Source organism: Erinaceus europaeus, chromosome 17 (genome assembly GCF_950295315.1).
Source record: "Erinaceus europaeus chromosome 17, mEriEur2.1, whole genome shotgun sequence".
Classification (NCBI taxonomy): Eukaryota; Metazoa; Chordata; class Mammalia; order Eulipotyphla; family Erinaceidae; genus Erinaceus; species Erinaceus europaeus.
Window position 1 is genome coordinate 5,366,153 of NC_080178.1, and position 17,107 is coordinate 5,383,259.

Consider the following 17,107-nt stretch of genomic DNA (forward strand, 5'->3'; position numbering starts at 1 on the left):
TATAATTCTGTTAGAAATATGAGACATGGGGGTCACGTGGTAGCACAGCAGGTTAAGCGCACGTGGCGCAAAGCACAAGGACTGGCAAAAGGATCCCAGTTTGAGCCCCTGGCTCCCCACCTGCAGGGGAGTCACTTCACAGGTGGTGAAGCAGGTCTGCAGGTGTCTGTCTTTCTCTCCCCCTCTCTGTCTCACCTCCTCTCTCCATTTCTCTCTGTCCTATCCAACAACAACAGTAGCAACAACAACAACTGGGAAAAAAAATAGCCTCCAGGAGCAGTGGATTCGTAGTGTAGGCACTGAGCCCCAGCGATAATCCTGGAGGGGAAAAAAAAAGGGAATATGAGACACAATTGAGGCAAGTAGAGTCAGGTGTGTAAACAAAGGAAAATTCTAATGTAGTAGCCTGGGGAGAGAGCTTGGAAAACCTATATATATTAATTATCTTTATTTATTGGATAGAAATAGCCAGGAATCTAGAGGAAGGGGAAGACAGAGACCGAGAGACACCTGCAGTATTGCTTCACCAGTTGGCAAGCTTTCCCTCCATAGGTGGGGACTGGAGGCTTGCACCCACGTCAGCAAAGAGAGAGCCTGCCTGCTAGACAGGAGTGTATTGGTCCAGCTGAAATGTAGGCTGTGAGAGAAACAGGGTGAAGGAAGGTGTTGGCAGTCACCTTGGTGTCAGGGGCAGATTTCTGTCCTATTTCTGTCCTATTTCTGTCCTGTTGCTGGGTGCAGAAGCCTTCTCTTTTGACATTCAGAGTCACTAGATGTGGGACTATGTGAAAGCTTGGTAGAGCTTAGGGGAGCTCTCCCATCCTTGGGTGGAGGTCTGGAAAGACACCCCGCTTGTTAGCCTCTCTCGTCATAGAGATGAGCCAAGAGGGAAAAAGTCTCCCAGACTGAGCTTGCCTTGTTAGCCTCCCAGGCTCACAGAACACCTGCAGACATCTTGCACTTAGTTTCTTCCTGCTGGCAGGCCACATGGGTGCTTGCTTTAAGGTTCATTCACAAAGGAGAAACACACTCCATCTTACACCCCAACACCAGACAGTGAAGCCTCAAAACACTATTTCCTTATGTTCTTTGGTGTCCTTAATTTGCATCAAGTTTTGTTTATCTTCTCTCTATCTCACCCTACTGGTTTAACCCCTATGATTCTCTCAAATACCTTTGGATAATTAAGTTGCTTGCATCATGGAGAATAATTGTCTTGACCTTTATGTATCGCATCAATTCCTGTCATACCAGCCCCCTACCACAGGGGCAAGCTGACCTTTAAGAAACCTTCTATTTTCTGACATATTTGAAGAATGTTCTTTATTTAACTTTCTCTATATATACCCAAGCCCAACCCTGAATAAATTGAGTGTTCATATCAAAATACTCCCCGGTGTCTCCTTTCTGATCTCTGGGCCCCTTAGAGCCGGAGAGGAAGAACCGGTCAGCTTACCTTCCTGGCTGGAGTCACTCCACGTGAGCCCCAGCAACTAGAAGCTGACTGTACTGTGTGTCTGTGTAAATGTCCCAAGCCTGGGGGGATTTCACTGGTCTAGTTCTGTTGCTATTGGTAGCCTGGCAAAAGGTCTTATTTACAAGGTTATGCCATGGCGTCTGCCATCTTGGTTTTTCTGTTGCAGCTTCCAGAAGAAGCCCAGCCTGGAGACCTGATTGGCTTCACCTACAGGGGATACCCACACTGGGCCGTCTATGTAGGGGATGGGTATGTGGTCCATCTGGTCCCTAAAGGTAAGGGCTGCTGAAAATACGGTTTTTAAATATTTGTAAGTATGATGACAATAGATAAAAGGAGGAGGTGAGTAGGAGGACCATAATGGGTTTCTCCTGACAGAACTGAGCAGCCCCCATAGCCCTGCACCCTGGAGTCAGCACAGGGGCCTCAAAGGTCCTGACAGAAGCAGGAAAGGAGGCTGAGTGGTTCCTGCAGTGGAGCTGGGCTGCCTCCCCATTCAGATCTCTCAGCCCCAAGCCACCCCCCTGGGGGAAGAGTCTGCAGGGACCCCAGCCATGAGCATGGCTTCTGAAGGGCTGGGTCTCAGAGGTTTCTCATCAAGAACAGAGATTGTCAGGGCTTGTTACTTCACAGGACAAAGTGTCTTGTGATGTGGAAAATTGAAATGTTATGCATGTACAAACTATTGTATTTACTGTCGAACGTAAACATTAATCCCCTAATAAAGGAAAAAATATAAAAAGAACGAAAAGAAAGGTCAGACCATCAGGGACGCAGAGATTGCACAGGCTCAGGTGCTAAGTGTGGATAGACATGGGTCCTAGATGTGGTGGTTTTTTTTATATTTATTTACTTTCCCTTTTTGTTGCCCTTGTTTTAGTTATTATTGTTGTTGTTATTGATGTCATCGTTGTTGGATAGGACAGAGAGAAATGGAGAGAGGAGGGGAAGACAGAGAGGGAGAGAGAGATAGACACCTGCAGACCTGCTTCACCGCCTGTGAAGCGACCCCCCTGCAGGTGAAGAGCTGGGGCTCGAACTGGATCCTCTTGCCAGTCCTTGTGCTGTGCTACCCACCTGCCCCCCCCCCACCAGAATATTCTGTTTGCATCTTGCCAACCTCTAAAAATATCATCTACCCTGACAGAGTTGGGAAGGTCTAAACTGACAAGAAGTTGAAATGAAATCACTTTTACCAGGTCCTCTTTAGGGTTTGCAAGAGATCACAGACAGGAGGGAGACGTATCCTCTTTCAGCAAGACGGATGGGTTTGGACAGGTTTTCTAAAGAGGAGGGACTCTCAGTACAAATATCAGCCTCAAAATGATACAGAAATAGTACCGATATCCTTTGCTCCTGAGTCATCAACGCCCTCTGTGAAAACAGCCCTGGACTCAGTGTGGAAGGGAATTGGATTCCACCATCTCTTCTGGGGACCTGGCACTGCGGCCAGCATTTGCAGGTCACTGGAGGGAAGACACATGGGTGGAGGGTCTGCACTCTGCTCAGTGTCATGGGAGGAGAGAAACACTTTCAGACCTGCTCTGGCACTTCTCACAGCACTGATGTCTCCTGTGGTCACTCTGGATCTAGTGTTGGTTGGAAATTATGATATTAAATTACCCTGACATTAAAAAAAAAGAAAGGAGATTAAATTAAGTAATATTAAAAAAAATAAGAGAGCTCAGTGTCTGAAACCCAGTTGACTCTAAAGTAAATTTGAGCTTTTAGATATTCACAATGTAAAAAATGATGAATCATTGGACTGGGGAGACAGCTTAATGGTTCTGCAAAAAAACGTTTATGCCTGAGGCTTTGAGGTCTCAGGTTCAATCCTCAGCACCTTGGTAAGCCAGAGTCAAGCAGTGGTCTGGTCTCCTCCCCCTTTTTTAAAAATTAAAATAAATAAAAGAAAAGATGAAGAATTAACAACTAAGTGTTGCCATCATTCTTTCTAGAGGCTAAAATTTTGAAAGACCTAAAATGCTCTGTCAGAGGGGAACATAAGCAGCTTGTGAAATAAAGACAGATATCTGAGAAGCCTCCAGTCACATTTGTGAAAGACGAGGAACACAAGACCCTTCTTTCCTGTTTAGCCCCTCTGTCTCCCTACCTCCCGTCCCCCGCAGCTTCACAGGACACAAGTTGGGGCGAATACCTCAGCAACCTCTGGAGATGGTGCAGCAGGGCCGTGGTGAAGCGGGAGCTTCTGCAGGCTGTGGTGGGGAATGGCCACTATCGGGTCAACAACTTCTGGGATTCTCACTGCTCACGGCGGTCTCAAAACAAGATCGTCAGTAGTGTCATGAAGATGGTTGGGAAAGAGATGGAGTACAAAGATTTGAGCAGGAAGAGTGAGCGCTTTGTCACCTTCCTGAGATACGGGCTGATGTGTAAGGAGCAGGTGAGGCCTTCCATGAGGTGACCCCGTATCCTCCTGGGGGTGGGTTTGTTTATTTTGGGGTGCCCTCAGCTGTGCAAAGGAGAATCACTGAGAATGAGGACAACAGCATCTTCAGGGACCCACCTCATTTCTTCTTATTTAAGTGGAATACAATATATTCCACTCTGTAGCTTCTGTTTGTTTCCTACATCCAGATTTGAATTGCTTAATTCTGAGTTACTCTGTATGCTTTATTTACTTATTATTATTATTATTATTATTATTATTATTATTATTATTATTATTATTTTACCAGAGCACTAGTTAGCTCTGGCTTATGGTGGTGTGGTGATTGAACTTGGGACTTTGAAGCCACAGGTGTGAGAGTCTCTTTGCGTAACCACTATGCTATATATCCCCAATCCTCCTGTAAAATTTTTAAAAAACATTTATTTATTTTGCATTCAGGGTTATCATGGGGACTCAGTGCCTGCACTACAAATCCACTGCTCCTGGAGGCTGTTTTTGTTGTCCTTGTTGTTTATTATTATTGTTATTATTATTATTATTGTTGCTATTGCTGTCATTGGATAGGACAGAGAGAAATTGAGAGAGAAGAGGAAGACAGAGAGGTGGAGAGACAGATAGACACCTGCAGACCTGCTTCACTGCCTGTGAAGCGACTCCCCTGCAGATAGGGAGCCAGGGACTCGAACCAGTCCTTGTGCTTTGTGCCAAGTGTACTAAACCTGCTGTGCTACCACCCTGCCTTCAGGGTTATCGTTAGGGCTTGATGTCAGCAATACGAATTCACTGCTCCTGGCAGCCATACCCCCCACCCCCATTGGCTAGAACAGAGAGAAATTGAGGGGAAGATAGCAAGGGAGAGAGAAATATAGACACTTGCAGACCTGCTTCACTGCTTGTGAAGCATCCCTTTGAAGGTGGGGAGTGGGGCCTCGAACCTGGATCGTTGTGCAGGTCCTTCTGCTTTGTACTGTGTGTACTTAACCGGGTATCAGCAAGATTGAGAAGAGAAGGTTAGGTATACATTTATTATTACAGGCTTCCTGTATACTTGGAAGACGTCTGTTAAATTAAGTCACTTTCCCATGCAGTTGGAACATGAGATTAAAATCTCAGCTAGGAGAAGTTCAGGCAGGGAGGTTACAAAGGAAGGCACGTGAAACCCACGTGTGCAGGCTGCCTTCTTCCTGACACAGAGATAGGCTGAGGTCTTCCAGGAACAGGGAGGGTGATAGAGAGAAAGAGAGAGAGAGAGAGAGAGAGAGAGAGAGAGAGAGAGAGCTCGGGCTCTTCCCTGTGCCTGTTAGTGTCTGTGCACAGTGGCCTCCACCAGCCTGCAGAGTGAGACCTTTCTTGGAATCATTCTTGTGCCAAAGACATATTTTGAGGTGTCAGCTATTTGGTCTCTTACAAACGTACCACATATATAGACAAAACAACACTAACCACACAAACATGCATGTGAAAATATAACATAACATTACACATATAGCATCATACACAAAATACACAAACGCAGCAAACACGTAAGTGCATATACAAAACAGACTTGTAGCGGGTTAAGCACACATGGTGCAAAGTGCAAGGGCCAGAGTAAGGATCCCAGTTCAAGCCCTCCGCTCCCCACCTGCAGGGGAGTCTCTTCACAAGCTGTGAAGCAGGTCTGCAGGTTATCTTTCTCTCCCCCTCTCTGTCTTCCCCTCCTCTCCCCATTTCTCTCTGTCCTATACAACAACAATGACAGCAACAACAACAACAACAACAATGATAAACAATAAGGACAACAAAAGGGAAAAAATGGCCTCTAGGAGCAGTGGATTCATAGTGCAGGCACCGAGCCCTAGCAGTAACCCTGGAGACCAATAAACAAACAAACAAACAGACTTGTATGTCGCACGATGCACATAACATACATATGTAATAGAATACACACACAAAGGCTGCATCTATACCACACATCCAGCAAATAACACAGTAGAGATACAAAACCACAAAATACACAGTGCGAAGTCTACACACTCATGCATCTTGTACAAATGGAAGGAACATATGTCACACGCATGCAGGGTGCTCACAATGGACAATCAGCTCTTCCCAAGATCACTTATTTTTCCCAAACTCTAACCCGCAATTTAAGGGAAATTCCTCCAAATGACTCAGGGGCTGGAAACCCCACAGGAGATAGCAGCTCTGCCCCACCTGACTCTCACCATGTAATGAACACCAGCAGGGGCTCCCCGGGGCCCATTTGCAGCCCCTCCCCAATCCCTGCAGGGTCTCTGCTGTGACCTGGAGAGTGGGTCTCACATCTCCATTTATCTCTTGCAGGTTTGTGAACTTCCTAAGCCTGGAGACCTGATTGAGATTTTCAATGATGGCTACCGTCACTGGGCCATCTATGAGGGACATGGCTATGTGGTCCATCTGGCTCCTCAAAGTAAGGACTGCTGAAAATAGGATTTTCAAAATTTGTAAGCCTGGTAGGAACCATTGAGAGATATGAGCAGCAATCCTGAGTCAGTTTTTTCCTGAGCAGAACAGATAAGACCCCATATTCCTGACCCTGGCAGTCAGTCCAATGGTCCCCAAAGGTCCCAATAGAATGAGATGTTGGGGCAGTGGGCAACATCTTTTAACCCTGGCAGATACTGTGGCTCCTCTGGTACAGCATACATTTTACCATGCTCAAGGACCTGGGTTCAAGCCCCAGACCCCGACCTGCAGGGGAGAAGCTTCATGAGCTGTGAAGAAGTACTGCAGGTGTCTCTCTTTCTCTTTCTCTTTCTCCCTTTTCCCTCTCAATTAGTCTTTGTCAAAAAAAAAAAAAATAAGGGAGGGGGTGGGTTATGGAGATTGGGTGGTGGGAATTGTGTGGAGTTATACCCCTCCTACCTTATGGTTTTGTTAATTAATCCTTTCTTAAATAAAATAAAAAAAATAAAATAAAAGGTTGCCAGGAAGGGTGAATTCATAGTACAGATACTGAGGCCCCTGATTCAAAGCCAAAACCAAAACAAAGAACAAAAGCAACAAACTTTCACTCCCCACTTCCCCAGGTTCTTCTCTCTGTCTGTCTTATGAGAAAAGGAACAAAGGGAAAACGCAAGGTGAAACTTGGATTGACTATGGTTTGTGACAGCAAGGCCCAAGATTCTGAGGGCATTGAGGGGACCAAGTGCAGGATGACAGAGGAGGACTCACTCACACATTCTAGTGGCCTAATCTCTCTGTTTTGTCTTGTGGTTACTGTGAGTGTTGTGGGTTGACTTACTCTACCTAAAACCATCTTCATTAAGCTGGTATCGACTCATTATTGTTTGATTGCAATATCCATTTCTTCTTCCTTTTTCAGACTGATATAGAGCTAGATAAAAAGCTGTTTGGAGGGGGTTGGGTGGTGGCATAGCGGGTTAAGCGCACGTGGCTCAAAGCACAAGGACCGGCCTAAGGATCCTGGTTCGAGTCCCCAGTTCCCCACCTGCAGGGAAGTCACTTCACAGGTGGTGAAGCAGGTCTGCAGGTGTCTGTCTTTCTCTCCCCCCTCTGTCTTCCCCTCCTCTCTCCATTTCTCTCTGTCCTATCCAACAACGAACAACACCAACAATAACAATAATAACCACAGCAAGGCTACAATAACAAAGGCAACAAAAGGGGGAAAAATGGCCTCCAGGAGCAGTGGATTCATGGTGTAGGCACTGAGCCCCAGCAATAACCCTGGAGGCAAAAAAAAAAAAAAGAGAAGAAACTCTTTGGTTCATCTCTCAGCCATAGATGAAAGTGTGTAGCATTATTTGGTCTAGGGAAGAGTTACATTAAGTATTAAGCATTAAGGAGGAAGGAGGGTTTAGTCTCTAATATCAGCTTCCCCTCACACTGTTCCACTGCTCCTTTTTAAAAAAATATTTATTTTCCCTTTTGTTGCCCTTTTTTAAATTGTTGTTGTAGTTATTATTGTTGTTATTGATGTCATTGTTGGATAGGATGGAGAGAAATGGAGAGAGGAGGGGAAGACAGAGAGGGGGAGAGAAAGATAGACACCTGCAGACCTGCTTCACCACCTGTGAAGCGACTCCCCTGCAGGTGGGGAGCCGGGGGCTTGAACCAGGATCTTTACACGGGTCCTTGTGCTTTGTGCCACCTGTGCTTAACCCGCTGCGCTACAGCCCGACTCCCATTAATTAATTATTCTAAGAGAGGTCTGAGGATGAGTCCACTAACATGCACCCTATGGGGGAGTGGGACAAACAGCGAAGCCCCAGATCATGGTCCTTTGATTTCATACATGTTACAGTACACTGGAAATTCCGGGGCTGGGTGGTGGTGCGCCTGGTTGAATGCATATGTTACAGTGTTCAAGAATCCAGGTTCGAGACCCCAGTTCCCACCTGTAGGGGAAAAGCTTGGTGAGTGGCAAAGCAGTGTTGCAGGCCTGTCTCTCTCTCTCTCTCCATCACCCCTTCCCTCTTGATTTCTGGATGTCTCTATTCAATAAATAAAGTTAATAGTTTAACAAAGAAATTTCAATTTACAAAGGGGCTGATTCAGCTGGAAGCTGACCACTCAATGGGGTACGTGCTTGGTCAGGATTTGCAAGGTGCTGATTGGAGTTAAACACTCTTAAGTCGAAACTCAGCATGTAAATGACTCTCAGTAAATTGCTGGTTCTCCTTTCCTAAATCAAGAATCAACTAACCCAGAGGCCTTTGCTCCCAGGATGTCTTTGTTGCTGACTCCATCCACGTTTGAAGAATCTGTAGATAATGTTACTGGGTTCAAGGCCCTCCAGTTACTGAGTTAGACCTTCATTATACGCTAAATCTGAAATCATCAAATATCTACTTTGTTAGGCTACATTCCATCATAGGAAATACTAGGTAGCTAGGAAGTACAGAAGGAAAAAAAAAAAATCTGAGTCTGCCAATCACATTTGTGAAAAGGAAAAACTGCAGACGTCAACAGTGGGCCCCATGTCCTTCCTTCCCATCCTGCCATTTCCCCTCTCCACCCTCAACTTCTCTGCATTACCTGCTGACTCTGTCTCTGAATCCAGGATCACGTCGCTGGTTCAGCCTGTCCAGGAGAGAAAACGTCACAGTAGTGGTGCACCGGGAGCTCTGGGAGGCATTGATCAGGGACTTCCTCTATCGGATCAACAACCACCTGGATGGCAAGTGCCCACCATTGCCTGAGAGCAGGGTCCTCAGTGTCGTGAAGAAGAAGATTGGGATGAAGATGACGATGGACTTCAGTGCTTGGAAAACAAAATGTGAGGCCTTTGTCACCTACCTGAGATATGGGCTGATCAGCAGTGAGCTGGTAAGACCCACTTCAGGGTGATCCCTCTCCCTCTTAGAGGTGGACTTGGGGTGCAGTGACAGGCTGTGTAGTGAGAGGACAGCCCCCATGAATGATGCCAACATGGACTCTTAGGGACCCTCACAGAACATTTGTTCTTTATCATGACTTGTTTTCCTTTTTAAAATTTATTTGCTTTTACATTACAGAATTACATGTTGACAGGGGTTTGAGTCCACACCATTCCCACCACCAGAGTTCTGAATCTTCACTCTCCCCACTGCAATCCACCCCAGTTCCCCTAAGGTTGTAGACATGGGCTAACCATCTTCTCTACAACTATCTGTCCACATTTATACATAGTTGCCTCTTTCTTTTCTGATTCAATCCTCCCTTCCCCTTCAAGACACTCATGACAACATTGGTACCTCTGTGTGTCCCTCTCATTTATCCTCCTCTCTCTCTGGGTGCTGATGGAGTTGGAGTTCAGAGTCCTCTTATCTTTAACCTGTCACTTCTCCCCTGATGGGAGTCTGGATCAGGGTTGTTTTTGGGGAGTGGAAGGTAGGCATTCTGGCTTCTGTAGCTGCTTCTCCACTGAGTATGGGTGTTGACAGGTGGATCCATACCCCCAGCCTGTTTCTGTCTTTCCCTAGTGGACCAGAGCTCTAGAGATATGAGGGTCCAGGACACATTGGTGAGGTTTCTGCCCAGAGAAGTCAGGATGGAATCAAGGTAGCATCTGTAGCTTGATGTTTGGAAGGTGCCAAAATGGTTAATGAACAAGAACCAAAAAGTAGGATTAGAGCAGATGAGATTAGGGATTTTAGGGCAGAAGAAAGCTAGGGAAACCATCTTAGGCATGATCATGGGGGCACACAACTAGAGTAGTTTGGCTTGAGTTTGGTAGCTGGCCTGAGGTTGGATGAGCATATTGTCACGACTTGTTTTCTTTTTCTTCCTTTTTCTTTTTTGTTGCCTCCAGGGTCATCACTGGGGCTCGGTGCCTGCACTAGGAATCCACTGCTTCTAGAGGCCATTCTTCCCCATTTTGTTGCCCTTGTTGTTGCGCTTGTTATAGTTGTCATTGATGTTGTTGTTGGACAGGGCAGAGAGGAATGGAGTGAGGAGGGAAAGACAGAGAGGGGGAGAGAAAGACAGACACCTGCAGACCTGCTTCACCGCCTGTGAAGCGACTCCCCTGCAGGTTGTGAGCTGGTCCTTGCACTTTGCACCATGTGCGCTTAATCCATTGCTGCTACTGTCCAGCACCCATGACCTGTTTTCTCTCTTGTACAGTATTTTATTTATTGGTCACCAGGGTTATTGCTGGGGCTCAGTGCCAGTGCTATGAATCCACTTCTGACAGCTATTTTTTCCTTTTCATCAGATAGGACAGAGAAAAATTGAGAGGGGAGGGGAAGGCAGAGAGGGGGAGAGAAAGATAGATACCTGCAGACCTGTTTTACCCTTTTGAGGTGACCCCCTGCAGGTGGAGAGCCAGGGGCTTGAATCAGGATCCTAAATGCCCATCCTTGCACTTTGTGCCATGTGCGCTTAACTTGCTATGCTACTGCCCAACCCCTGAGACTCTTTTTTTCTTCTTTTTAAAATTTTTATTTATAAAATGGAAACACTGACAAAGCCATAGGATAAGAGGGGCACAATGCCCACCCTCAGAACTCCATATCCCATCCCCTCCCCTGATAGCTTTCCTATTCTTTAACCCTCTGGGAGTACGAACCCAGGGTCATTATGGGGTACAGAAGGTGGAAGGTCTGGCTTTGTAACTGTTTCCCTGGCATGTCGATCCATACTCCCAGCCTGTCTCTCTCTCTCTTTCCCTAGTGGGGCAGAGCTCTAGGGAAGCAAGGCTCCAGGACATATTGGTGGGGCCCTGGGAAGTCTGGTTGGCATCATGGTACCATCTGGAACCTGGTGGCTGAAAAAAGAGTTAACATATAAAGCCATACAAATTGTTGACTAATCATGAACCTAAAGGCTGGAATACTGCAAATAAAGATTTCGGGTCTCTGTTTTGGAAATAGCTAGTAGGTCTATTTTAGGCATATTCCAAAGGGCCCATGACTTTATTAGTTTGTGCCTGAGCCTGACATCTGATATGCGGGTGGACCCCAGTTACTGTCTGGGGAGATGATGTCATGGCTAGAAAGAGGACCAGAAAGCTGGATCAGGGAAGAGAGTAGCTCCCAAATATGGGAAATGTGTATAAATATTGTTGACTGTAAACCCCAGTGATTTGATGTGATCTGGGGCCCATATTCAGCTTAGGAGCCTATGTGAACTCTGCATCCCTGTAGGTACGGACTTGCATTCCTGGTCATGAGTAGGAACATTCCAAGTTGCACCTGTTTCAGGACCCATCTTCCTCAGGTAGTAGATAGAGTACGTTATCCAGCCTCCCTTTGGAGGATGCAACATTCTCTACCGTTGTTGATCCACACTGAGACTCTCTCTCTCTCTCTTTATTTTATTTACTATTGTTATTTATTTATTTTTTACCAGAGTACTGCTCAGCTCTGGCTTATGGTGGTGCCAAGGGACAGATTGAACCTGGGACTTCAGGGCCTTAGGCATGAGAGTCTTTTTGCATAACCATTATGCTATCTACCCCCCCTCCCACCTCCCAGCCTGAGACTCTCTTATCTTGGTTTTCGGTTGCAGTTTTGTGATGGTCCCAAGCCTGGAGACATGATTGAGTTCTTCCGCAAAGGCTACCAGCACTGGGCCATCTACGAGGGAGATGGCTATGTGGTCCATCTGGCTCCTCCTGGTATGGATGGTTTACATAATGATTTTTTTTCCCCAAAATATTTGTAGTGATAAAATTGATGAGAACAATAGAAAGAAATAGGTGATCAGAAAGCCCTGAGTGGGTTTCTCCTGACAGAACTGAGCAGCCCCCACAGCCCTGTCCCCTGGCGTCAGCACAGGGGCCTCAAAGGTCCTGACAGAAGCAGGAAAGGAGGCTGAGTGGCTTTTGCAGTGGAGCTGGGCTGCCTCCGCATTCAGACCTCTCAACCCCAAGCCGACCCCTGGGGGGAGTCTGCAGGGACCCCACTCAGCATGGTTTCTGAAGGGCTGGGTCTCAGGGTTCTTGTCAAGAACAGTGATGCTCAGTGTTTGTCTTTTGCATTCATGTGATTTCACAGAAGGTGCTTGATAATTTTTACCTAGTACTCCTTATGAAATGCAACCCCCATGGCTTACACATCCAAAACTTCTTATATAGATGCATAGTGAGTACTTCTGAATGATCCAGCATCTCATTAATACCAGAGTAGACAGGAGGGGGAAAAACAGTTAAAGGAGAATTCAGAGGGGGCTTGGTGGTGGCGTATCTGTAAAGTGCACATGCTATAATTCACAAGTAACCAGGTTCAAGTCCCCAGTCCCCAACTGCAGGGGGAAGCTTCATGAATAGTGAAGCAGTGCTGCAGGTCTCTCTCCTCTCTCAATTTCTGTCTCCAATTATATATGTATATATCATAACACTGTGCTCTTTGAATCTAGAGAGAAACATTTTCACACCTAGTGTTTACACTTGTTCCCAGCAGGGCCTCATAACATCTCTTTGGCTCCAGCTAGTGGTGGTAAAATGGAGATGACAATATTTCCTTGAAAGTTAAAGAGAAGATTAAATTAGGTACAACTCGAAAGGTGTGGTCTCTGAATCACAGTGGGATAAAACAGACATCTATCAAATGTGCACACTGTGCAAAAAGAAATAAATGTTTTTTTAAAGTATTTTATTTATTTATCAATGAGAGGGATAGGAAGAGAGAGAGAGAGAGAGAGAACCAGACATCATTCTGGTACATGTGCTGTTGGAGAAAGAGGGAGAGGAAGAGGGAGAGGGAGAGGGAGAGGGAGAGGGAGAGGGAGAGGGAGAGGGAGAGAAAGAGAGAACCAGATGTCATTCTGGTACATGTGCTGCCAGGGATTGAACTCAGGACCTCATGCTTGAGAGTCCAATGTTTTATCCACTGCACCACCTCCCGGACCACTAATAAATTTTCTTACTTGCTTGTATGGGCTAAATTTGGAACCACCTAACATTTCATAATAGGTCATTTCATGGTGCAGGTTGTGCAGTGAATACAATGGCAAACACTGACAATCACTGTATTCGTTGACTTTTTATGGTAACGTTGATTTATTTTTAATGTTTTAAATGTATTATACTTGATAGGATGGAGAAATTGAGAAGGGGTGGGGGGAGACACAGTGAAAGAGACAGACAGACACCTGTAGTTCTGCTTCACCTCTTGTAAAGCTTTCCCGCTGTAGGTGGGGACCAGGGCTTGAGTCCAGGTCCTAGCACATGGTAACATGTGCACTCAACTATTTCTTTATTTTTAAAGATTTACTAATGTCTCTCTATGTGTGAGAAAGGTCAGAACACCACTTTGACATACACTGTGCCAAGAATTGAACTTTGGGTCTGACACATGCAACTTCTACACTACCTGCTGGAGGTATTTCCTCAGCACTCATATTAATTGACTTAAAAATCATTGGTTATCACTGTGGGCGGCATGAGGGAGATTGGTGGTGGGTGTGGTGTGTACAGGGATCCCTGGAATCTTTAGAAAATTTTTAATTAGTAATTTATAAAATTATGAGATAACAGGAGTATAATTCCACACTGTCCCACCACTAGAGTTCTGTGTCCTCCCCACCCCCTCCATTGGAAACTGCAGTAGTTCTCCCAAGGTCACTGATAGGGGTTGACTTATTTCTTATTTATTTATTTATTTATTTATTTATTTATTTATTTTTGCCTCCAGGGCTATTGCTAAGGCTCAGTGCCTGCACCATGAATCCACTGTTCCTGGAGGCCATTTTTCCCCCTTTTGTTGCCCTCGTTGTTGTAGCCTTGTTGTGGTTATCATTGTTGTTGTTGATGTCATTCGTTGTTGGATAGGACAGAGAGAAATGGAGAGAGGAGGGGAAGACAGAAGGGGGAGAGAAAGACACCTGCAGACCTGCTTCACCGCCTGTGAAGCGACTCCCCTGCAGGTGGGGAGCCGGGGGCTCGAACTGGGATCCTTATGCCGGTCCTTGTGCTTTGCGCCGTGTGCGCTTAACCCGCTATGCTACCACCCGATCCCCGGATTGACTTATTTTTATGAATATCTATATTTATATACATATATTTGCCCATTTTTTCTATGGTCTTGCCTTCTCTTCCTTTTTAAGTCACACCTACACTCGTTACTACTTCTGAATGTCCTTTTTTCCTCTTCTCTCTGGGTCCTGATGGAATTGGGGTTCAGAGCTCTCTGGTCATCTCCCCTTAAGATTTCTTCCTCTCTCAGGCTGGGAGTATGGATCGGCCAGTCAACGCCCATGTTCAGCGGGAAAGCAATGACAGAAGTCAGACCTTTCACCTTCTGCATCCCACAATGACCTTGGGTCCATACTCCCAGAGGGATAAAGACTAGGAAAGCTCTCAGGGGAGGGGATGGGATACAGAGTTTTGGTGGTGGGAACTGTGTGGAGTTGTACCCCTCTTATCCTATGGTTTTGTTAATGTCTCCTTTTTAAAATAAATAAAAAAAATAAAAAATAGATTTCTCCCTCTCTTGGGAGTAGAGACCAAAATTCTTTTTGGGGTGCAGGAAGTGGGAGTTCTGATTTCTGTAACTGCTTTTCCATTGGATATGGTATTGGCAGGTGGATCCATACCCCCAGGTTGTCTCTTATCTTTCTCTAGTGGGGCAGGGCTCTGAGGAGGTGAGGTTCTAGGATACAACGGTGAGGCCATCTGCCTGGAATCTTATAATCTTGTAAACCACCATTAAACCACTAACAAAATTGTACTGAGTAAAAGTAAATGAATAAAAATATCCCAGATCGCTACATTTAAAGAGCAAAACCAGAGAAGCCCCCAATCGCATTGTGCGAGAAGCAGCAGGAGAGGTCCCCGGGTGACCCCTTGCCCTGTTGCCCCGCCCCTCCCCACTGTCGCCTTCCTCACAGCCCCTGCTGACAAGAGTCTCTGATTCCAGATGACTTCTTGGGGAAGGAGCATATGATCTACTCACTTACATCTGGCATGGCTGTGGTGAAGAGGCAGCTCCTGAAGGACGTGGTGCAGGGCTGTCCCTATCGGGTCAATAATTACGTGGATGAGTGGCAGTCCCCGCGGCTTCAGAAGGAGATCCTCAGAGATGCCAGCAGGGCTGTCGGGAAGGAGATGGATTACAGCCTCCTGCACTGGAACTGCGAGCACTTCACCACTTGCCTGAGGAATGAGAAACCTTACAGTGCCCAGGTAAAGCTCTCTGTGGGGTGACCCCTGTCCCTCCCGGAATGTGGGCTCGGGGTGGGGGTGGCCAGGCTGTGCAGCCAGAGGACAGGTGAATGATGCAATCAACAGTGGACTCTCAGGGCCCCATAGGCGGGGAGTCAGGATGTCAGAGCTCACAGTTCAGATTTTTTTTTTTTTGCCTCCAGGGTTATCTCTGGGGCTCAGTGCCTGCACTATGATATGAATCCACTGCTCCTGGAGGCAATTTTTTCTCATTTTTTTTGCCCATTTTATTGTTATTGTTATTGGATAGGACAGAGAGAAATGGAGAGAGGAGGGGAAGACAGAGAGGGGAGAGAAAGATAGACACCTGCAGGCCCGCTTCACTGCTTGTGAAGCGACTCTACTGCAGATGGCGAGCCTGGGGCTCGAACTGAGATCCTTAAGCCAGTCCTTGCACTTTGCACCATGAGTGCTTAAGCCACTGCACTATGCCCAGCCCCACAGCTTAGTTTTTTAGAAAATATTTTTTATTTATTATTGGATAGAGAGAGAAATTATTATTGGATAGAGACAGAGACAGGAGGGGGAGATAGGGAGGGAGACAGAGAGACACCTGCAGCCCTGCTTCACCACTTGTGAAGCCTCCTTTCTGCAGGTGTGGACTGGGGGCTTGCACCCGGGTCCTTGCACACTGTAACGTGAGTGCTTAACCAGGTGCATCACCGCCTGGCTCCACAGCTCAGATCTTGAATCCACTGAGTGTCCCTGGACAGGCCACTTTCCAGCTGGGCCTCAGTTTTCCCAGGGGCAAAAGGAGGGTCAGGTGGGGAATTTCTGGGGGCTTTTCCTCTGAGAGCCCCCCAAAAGTTGCTGAAACCTTGGGGTGAGTGTAAGGCATTCCAGGAGCAGGACAGGTCTCCTGAGGTCCCGAAAAGCATCTGGGGAGAGAGCTCAAGGTTTGTCCATGTAAGAACTGCAGTGTCCATGAGCTCCCTTTGCGGCTCCCAAACCTGCCATCTGCTACTAGGAGACAGGCCCGAGATTCACGGCCAGCTCTCCTTTCCAGACTTTTATCTCCGCACACAGCACCTCCAGGGTCCCCCACCAAAGTGGAAGCAGGGAAGAAGAGGGCTCAGGATGAGATGGGGAGGCAGGAGGGTGGATTCAGGAAGGAGAGCTGGAATTTGGGCGTGTGAGAAGCTGCATAGTTGGACCTCTGAGTCTGGAGGTGGGGCTGATGTGGGGCTCACATGGAAGCTTCCAGACCGGATACAGGCTTGGGAAGCCCAGTGCCTTCCTATGGCTTCTGAACTTGCCCTCAGCTTCTCCACAGCCTTTCCCTCTGCAGAGGAGCCAGCCAGCTAGACCAGAGCCCAGAGCTGTGCCCACTGCAGCCCCCAGGAAAGCAGGCTCAGACCCTCTCCCTGCCCACCTGAGTCACAACAGGTGTCCTCACCCACAGAGCTCAGGGGCCAGGAGCCCCTCAGCCCATCATCCAGTTCTCAGGACAGACAGGTGCAGACAAGCCCTCTCCCTTCCCCCCAAACGTGAACCCAGGGAATCAGCTCAGTGAGACAGAACAGGCTTTGTATTTGTAAGACCCTGGGTTTGATCCCCGCACCGAAGTCAACCGTGTTCACAGTGT